Source organism: Pteropus alecto, unplaced genomic scaffold (genome assembly GCF_000325575.1).
Source record: "Pteropus alecto unplaced genomic scaffold, ASM32557v1 scaffold24, whole genome shotgun sequence".
In the NCBI taxonomy this organism is placed as follows: domain Eukaryota; kingdom Metazoa; phylum Chordata; class Mammalia; order Chiroptera; family Pteropodidae; genus Pteropus; species Pteropus alecto.
Window position 1 is genome coordinate 1,672,627 of NW_006439192.1, and position 8,804 is coordinate 1,681,430.

At 34.1% G+C, this 8,804-nt stretch overlaps 1 long non-coding RNA gene across 1 annotated transcript in view; it reads right to left on the reverse strand.

The window, feature by feature from the left end:
- Nucleotides 1–3,920: 3,920 nt before the first annotated feature.
- Nucleotides 3,921–8,804, reverse strand: part of LOC107195982 — a 13,110-nt gene continuing 8,226 nt past the window's right edge. The window contains exon 3 of the long non-coding RNA XR_001517293.2: nt 3,921–4,421. This is a non-coding gene — a long non-coding RNA (uncharacterized LOC107195982). The remainder of the gene's footprint in view (nt 4,422–8,804) is intronic.

Genomic DNA, 8,804 nt, shown 5'->3' on the forward strand with positions numbered 1-8,804 from the left:
AGGTGGGGTATGATGAACCCAGATCTCTGAGTTGATGAGAGGAATTATCTCTGAATCATAGCTGGAAGGATTTGCTTCTGAAGGGAGAAGATACTCTTTGGAAAGTAGATAGTTGATATGGGGGCAAGATATTCTTAATAACCTCGATTTTCTCTATGAAGTAGGAGGCAATATCATTTGCTGAAAAAGGTAAAGTTCTTGAAATGAAGCACAGGTTTGGAAACAGTATTTTGAAAATTGAGCAATGGGAGAGATAGATGACAAAAGATACACAAGAAGACTAACAAGAAGTGCCATGGTCTTAGTTTAGATTGGAGATCACTGATTTCTTCTTTGCTTTAGATTTTACTATTGACATTGGCTGATTGTTAATCTGTGCCAGGCATTGCACTACACATTTGGCATGTAATATCTCATTTAATCCTCACTGCAACCCTAAGATGTAAGTGCCATCCATGATCCCCATTTTACAGATGACGAACTGGGACTAGAGAGGTTTAACTAACTTGTCAAAGGTCACTTAGCTAAGTAATTGCAGAGTAGTTTCTCAACTTCAGGATTGTCTATTCCAGAGCTTCTGTTCTTAACAGTGGCACATCATGTATTAATTAGGATTAGGCTCTGGTGCCACATACAATAAAAAATCCAAATAAGCAGATTAAACAAGATACAGGTTTTATTTCTTTTTTATGTAAAGGGAGCTCAGAGGCAGGCAGCCCTGGGCTGGGATGGTGGCTCTGAAATCATTAGATACCCAAGCTCTTTCTGTCTTTTTGATCCACCAACTCTAACAGGTACCTTCCATCCTCAAGTTTGCTTCATAGTCCAAAATAGCTCCTAGAGTTCCAATCTTCATGTCTGAATTTCAGAACACAAGAAGGTGCAAGAAGTAAAAAGCTACATGCCAGGGTCTGTCCCCTTTTTTGAAAGCTTTCCTGCAAGTCCAACCCAATAATTTCTGCTTGAATCTCCCTGATAGCCTCCCTAGATTCAAGAAAAACTGGAATATGTCATCTCAAGGGTACATGTGCTATCCAGAATATAATTGAATTCTGTTACTAAGGAAAAAGGAGAAGCAGATATTAAGTAGGCAACTACCAGTGTTTGTCATATAATGGTTCTCACTTATTCTTGAAAATGTAGGGGAAAAGTTGCTTATTCTCATTTCCTTGTGTACAAACTAGGTAGTTCTTGCTAAGCTTTCCACACTCATTAAGAAGTGAGCATGCTCTCTCAACAGTGGCTTTATAGTAGAGTATTTAAATAATGTCTCGATGTAAAGGCTTAACTATTATATAAGGTAAAGACCTTTCGGACTCAAACTGGCTTAACTAATGAAGACCTTGATTATGTTAGCTGGTGATGTCCAAAGGCAGGGTAGGCTTTGGAGATGTTTTAGCAGAATGACTCCTGGTAAATATTGAGATTAAATGCACTTCTTTTTCATATCCACAAGGAGAAAATGAGTCTGGCTTTCCAGCGTTCTCCCTTAGAACAAGAAAGAAGAGTTTCCCAGAAACCTTTAGTCTAACTTCTCCTCAGGACTCACTGGCTAAAATGGGACAAAATATCCCTTCTTGAATAAAGCATGAAATGGGGTAAGAGCACCTTTGGGCTAAACTGGGCCATAGCTCTTAGGCTGAGTTCAGTTTCCCTAGCCATATTGCTGCTGGGGAGAGGGGAAGTAGATATTAGGGCATCGACCATAATGTTGTCTATCGTTTTTCCCCCCAAAAAACATATCAGAAGACATTTTTGCATTCTGGTGTTATTATCATGAAATACAATGTATTACTATGTTTTTGACTAATGGTTGAAAATATTGCTTACTGTTTATAGATGAGACCATCTTGGAAATTGTAAAAATTTGTTAAATAAAAATGAGAAAATGAAAAGAAATAAGGCAGTAGAGCTAATATAAATTCAGAATTTTACTGTTGTATTTAGAAAGAGTTTCATTTTTTTCCCTGTACAAGAATATTGATATTTTTCTAAGAAAATTTTATGTGGTTAACTCTTACCCTTCATAGATTAAAACGTTTTTTGAAATCCACGTTTTACTGAATTTTATGAGATAACTTATGGACAGAAAGAACTGTATCTAGAACTGTAAAAATTATTGGGTTTCTGTAGCTTCTACTTTCCACTCTATAGGGATAATCCCCATTCTCTCCACCCCCTCTCTTACTCTTTCTCTGGGAGTGGGAGTGACTTATCTGAATGGTGAGGTGGGGAGAAGGAACTAGGCAGATATATTTAGTCTGGAAATCTATAATTACTAACTGTATTATTCAATCTATTTACATTTATTATTACTGAAATATTTGAATTTACTTCTTTATCTGCAAAAATAAATCAAGTTTTTAAAATCTTGCTATTTTTGCTCATTACTGCTTTTAAAGATATGAATTAAAAAATTTTTCTTATGGTAGTTATGCTTTGAATTTTAAGTGGATTGCCTATCTTTAAAAATCTAAAGATAATTGATATTTTTAACTTTAAATAACCTTTTAGCTTCAATAACCCCCTTCCAGGCTTAGATCGTTATTGTGGTCCAACCAGTTTGTTCTATCTCAGTATTGTCTTAAATTCCACAAATTAAAACATTATCATTACTGCTTTATAACAACCAATGTTTGTTTAAAATTACCCACATCTCAGCTCTTCCTTCTAGGATCATTTTTGTTCTTTGTGAAGCATATCCTTTGGAAATTCCTTTAGTGGGAAGTAAATTTATTTTTACTTATCCTTCTTGGAATTTATAGGAATTCTTGAATCTGTGGATTACTGTCTTTTGTTAGTTATGAAAATTCTCAGCCACTTTACTTTGAATATTGCCTCTTACCCTTTATCTCCTTTGGGAACTGGTAAGACAGAGGGCATTTTCTCACTTTACTAACACACACCCTAACTAGCCTTTCATAGTCTCTATCTCTTTTTGTTCCCGGGACGCATTCTTTGAAAATTTTCCTGATTTATCTTCTAGTTCCGTATTTAGACTTTGTTGGTTATACTACTTAACTTTTCCGTTTTTTTCCCCCAATATTTTATGATAATTTTTTAAATAGATGTAAGTTGAAGGATTTTAGACTAAAATCCCATATACCCATCACCTACATTTTACAATGAACATTTTGCTATAATTGCTTTATACATGTCTATCCATCTGTCTATCTCTCAATGCATTTATCAATCCAGCTTTGTTATGCATATCAAAGTACATTGCAACATTAGTACACCTACCCCCAATTCTTCCATTTAGTTTTTCTTTTTGATTTTTATATTTTTCATTTCTAGAAGGTCCAATTGTTCCTTTTTCATATCTATTTGGTCATTTAGGATGTTTCTTGCTTATTACTCATCTTTCTGACAAATTCTTTTATTTCTTATATATCTGACAAATTTACTTTATAGTCTATATCTAAGGTTGTCAGATATAATAATTAAAAATCCAGTATGCCAAGATAAATTTGAATTTCAGATAAAAATCAAATTTTTAGTATAATTATTGCATGGGACATATTTATACTTAAAATTAATTTATTCATTACTTATCTGAAATTCAAATTTAACTGGGTGCCCCATATTTTATCTGGCTATTATCTGATAATTCCCATACCGAAGTCTTTCTAGGACTGGTTCATTTATCTTGCTGAATCTTCCTCATGATTGCTGTGTATTTCTTTGTGTAATTTGTTATTGGGGTTGTGGACTTGCCTTTGTTTAAATTTCTCCATCAGATTTCTCCTAGGACTAGGTTGAGGGTACATTCCTCCAGGGAGTGTGCATTTGATTCTGCCAGGTGTCTGAGTCACTATAGATCTGGTCTGCTAAAATCCTCAACTGATGGTTTTCTGGACCATGCAAAGAATGAAAATTTGGGCCAAGAATCCTCAAGAAAAGCTAGTAGCCACAAAATGTCAAGGGAAGCTTTTTCTTTCTTTTTAAAAACTTCTGCACAAAGACGATTTGGAAACTTTTTGTTGCCATCTGCCTCTTCTAGGTGTGTATTCTCCTAGCTCAGTCTCACCATTGCTGAGTCCCAGCTTTATTTTTTGGGGGGTGTGGAAATCCCCATTCTGCGTAGACTGAATGCCTAGTACCAGGTACCATACAGCAGAGGCTGTGGGTCATTACGCAGCAGCTTTAGGGTATACTTCCTTCCTTCCACAGACTTCTGTCTGGTTTATTCCTGCCATCAGAAGAATTCCACTTGATTTTTCAGATGCATCTATTTATTTAAATGACTGTAATATTTTCATGGTGCTTTAGATATTTTGTGGACCCTCCAATTAGCCTTATTGCTGGAAACCTGTGGTCTTTATTCATCAAATGATGCTTTGATTTTATAAAGTTAGAGTTGCTTCAGGTGTTGTTAAATATGGAGCTCTAAATCAGGCAGACCTTATTTGATCATCAACCTGTGTAAAACAAAAGAAGCAAAATTTCTTTCAGAATTCTATCCTACCTTAAGAAGATAATCTTCTTCTAGGTATGCCACATAATATAAAACTAAATCAATTAAAGTAGCCACATTAAAAAACAACAACAACAACAACCAAACAATACAACTGAAATGACCAGCTTCACTGGTTCAGTGCGCACACATGTCACATCCCTTTACATAGTAATCTACCTTATTGAAAAGAGAACGGGAGACCTTGATTGGGCCACTATGATCCCCATTTCCATTATTGCAGAGCCCACTCCCTGCCTGGAGTTCTCCAGGTACAGGCTCTTTATTTCATATGCCAACACTCTGCTTTAGTTCCTCAAACTCACCTATAGGACCTGGATGGCTGGGTTAGGAGTGTCCAGCCTACCCCACAAAACAATGCTCCTGGTTACACTGCCACCCTGATAATCTATTCTGGGTTTGAGTTCTGATTCCCTCTCCCTCATAATAAGAAACTGCCTGGGGACGCTTGGGATTTTTTCCTGATGAAGGATTTCAGATAGGCTCAATACTGCTGAAATATTCTATCATTGTACCTCAAGATGGAAGAAATGTGTGCATGAGGGTCTCAATATCCTGGAGGAATCATGGTCTCTACGCAAAATTTCCTTTTCTCTTGGCATCCATCATAGCAAGGAGTATTGGAAGGAGTAGCCTTTGTCAAGTCATTAACAAATGGTCATGCTCTATCCTTATCCCAGGGCAATTAAGTGCCTAATTAAGAAAGTCTACTCAAATGATTTGTTCCAGAAAAAATCTACTCCCAAGGTGAGGTGTCTTATGAGCTATACTAGACATCCAATATGAGCAATAAAAGATATTGAAGCAGATGGAAACTTTTAATTGGTAGCTTGTGCCTTAAAAAAAAAAAATGTACAAACTGTTTACCTCACTAGAAAACCTCTACAGAAAGTTTAAATAGTGTCTCCCCATAGATTTATTATTAGTTGCAAGGAGAAAAATACTAATTCTATAGTGGTGAAACCAGATAATAACGTTACCAGGTGACCAAAGTTAACTTTACCAACTAAACATCCATATTAAAAATAAGACATATCTCAAATCAATAATTTAACCTTTCAACTAAAGGCACTGGGAAAAGGAGAAAAAAACTAAATTTAAAATAAGCAGGAGGAAGGAAATAACAGAGACTAGAATAGAAATAAAAGAAAGAGAGGATAGAAAAACAACACAGGAAATCAAACAAACCAAAATTTGTTTCTTAAAAAAGATCAACAAAATTGATAAACCTTTAGCTAGACTAAAGAATGAAAAAGAGAGAAAATTGAAATTACTAAAATCAGGAATGAAAGGGGGACATCACTCCAACCTCACAGAAAAAAAAAAAGGATTAAAAAGGAATACCATGACCAAGTGGGATTTATTCTAGGAATTCCAGATTGGTTTAGGATATGAAAATCAATTAATGTAATATACCAAATTAGTAGAATTTAAGGCAAAAACCATTTGATCATCCCAAAAGATGCAGATAAAGCATTTGGCAAAGTCGAACAACTTTTCATGATAAAAATGATCAACAAAGTAAAAATAAAAAGGAACTTCCTCAACCTGACAAAGGGCATCTGTTTAAAAAAAAAAACCAAAAAACACAGCTATCATACTTAATGTTTAAAAACTGAATCTCTTCCCCTCTAAGATCAGAAATAAGACAAGGATGTGATGTCTGCTCTCACCACATGTCTTTAACATTACACTGGAGGTTTTAGCGAGGGCAATTAAACAAGAAAGAAATAAAAGTCACCCAGGATGGAAAAAAAAAAAAGTAAAACAGATGACATGATCTTGTATATATTGAAAATCCTAAAAAATTAATTAAAAACTATTAGAGCTAATAAACGAGTTCAGCAAGTTTGCAGGATACAAAATCGATATGCAAAAATCAACTGTATTTTTATACATTTGCAATGAACATTGTAAAAATAAAATTAAGAAAGACAATTCTATTTACAATAGCATCAAAAAGAATAAAATACTTAGGTATAAATTTAACAAAAGAGGTGCAAGATGTATGCTGATAACTGTAAAACGTTGAAAAAATTTAATAGTTTCTCAAAAAATGAAAAGACATACCCTGTTCATAGATGGAAATACTTCATACTAAGATGGCAATAGTCACTAAACTGCTCTACAGATTTAACTCAAACCCTATCAAAATTTCAGCTGGCTTCTTTGCAGAAACTGACAAACTGATCTTAAAATTCACATGGAAGTGAAAAGACCCAGAGGAGCCAAAATCATCTTCATAAAAAAGAACAAGGGTGGAAAACTCATAATTTCAATTTCAAAACTTATTACAAAGCTTCAGTAATCAAGATGGTATGGTACTGGTATATAGGTAGACATATAGGTAGAGATCCATTGAATAGAATGAGAGTCCAGAAATAAATCCTTTATTTTATGGTCAATCGAGTTTGGATGAGGGTGCCAAAACAATTTAATGGAAAATGAATAGCTTTTTCAACAAATGGTGTCAGGGAAACTGGATATTAACATGCAAAGAAATAAAACGAGGTCCTTATTTCACACTATACACAAAAAATAACTCAAAATGGATCAAAGATCTAGATGTAAGACCTTATACTATGAAAACTCTTAAAATGAAACATAAGAGTAAATATTCATGTCCTTAGGTTCAGCAATGGTGACTTAGATACAACATCCAAGGCACAATAAAAGAAAAAAATTGAAAATTTGGACAACATGAAAATTAAAAACTTTTGTGCTGCAAATGATATCATTAAGAAAATGAAAAGACTACTTGAAAACTGCTAAAGAAGATCTTAAATGTTGTCACTATGCACCAAAAAAGATAACTGTGTGAGGTGACGGTTGTGTTAGCTAATCTTACTGTGGTAATCATTTCACAATATGTACATATATCGAATCATCACATTGCACACCTTAAACTTATAAATGTCATGTCACTTATATCTCAATAAAGCTGCAGAAAAAGAAAGTGAAAAAGAAAACTAACAAAATGGAAGAAAATATTTGCAAATCATTTATCTGATAATGGACTTGTATCTAGAATACGTAAAAACTCTTATAAATCAATAATGTAAAAACAAACAACCCAATTTAAAAATGGGCAAATGATTCAAATAGACATTTCTCTAAAGAAGATATATGAATGGTTCTTAAGCATATGAAAAGGTATGCAACATCGTTACTCTTTAGGGTAATCAAATCCACAATACAATTGTGCTTTATACCCACTAGGATGGCTATAATCAAAAGAAGGACAATAACAAGTTTTGGTGATGATGTGGAGAAACTGCAAGCCTCATAGGTTGCTGGTGGGAATGTAGAATAGTATAGCAACTTTAATAAACAGTTTGGCAGTTCTTCAAAAATTTAAAGAGTAACCATATGACCTAGCAATTCCACTCTTAGGGTATATACCCAAGAGAAATAAAAACATACATCTACATAAAAACTTGTACATAAATGTTCATAGAAGCATTATACAAAATAGCCAAAAAAATAGAAACAGCCCAGATGCCCATCAACTGAGATAAATAAAGGGTGGTATATCCATACAATGGAGTATTATTCAGCCATTAAAAGAAATAAAGTACTGATTCATACTATACACAAATGAATCTTGAAAATATTGTTACATGAGAAGACAGTCACAAAAGACCACATACTGTATGATTCTATTTATATGAAATGTTGAGAACAGGCAAATCTACAGAGACAGAAAGGAGATTATTGGTAGTAATTTAGGGCTGCTGGTAAGGTGGGGGTGGGCATAGGAGGGAGATGGGGAGTCACAGCTAATGGATATGGTTTTGTTTAGGGGGGTGAAAATGTTCTAAAATTAGATGGTGGTGATAGTTGTACAACTCTGTGGCTGTAGAATAAACCATTAAATTGTATGCTTTAAATAGGTGAATTTTATAGTATGAAATATCTTCAAAAATGTCATTGTCATGCAGGACGAACAAAGGCTGAGAGAATTTACAGTAGAGACTAAAGAGACATGTAATATGTGATCCTGGATTGGATCCTGGACTAGAGGAAAAAAAATGTCTTAAAGAACATATTTGGGACAATTATCGAAATTAGAATATGGATTGTAGATTAAAATATTGTATCGATGTTGTTTCCTGAATTTCAGAATTATACTATGGTTAGGTAAGAAAATATCTTTGTTACAAAGTAAAAATCCTAAAGTAAGAGGCATGATATGTGTCATCTACACTCCCATAGAGAGATTAGAAATCAACATAAAATTAATATATATAAAGAAAAGCAAGGGAATGATTATCACAAAAGTCAGAAGAGAAGGGATGTGATTAGGGAAGGATATAGGAGGGCCTTG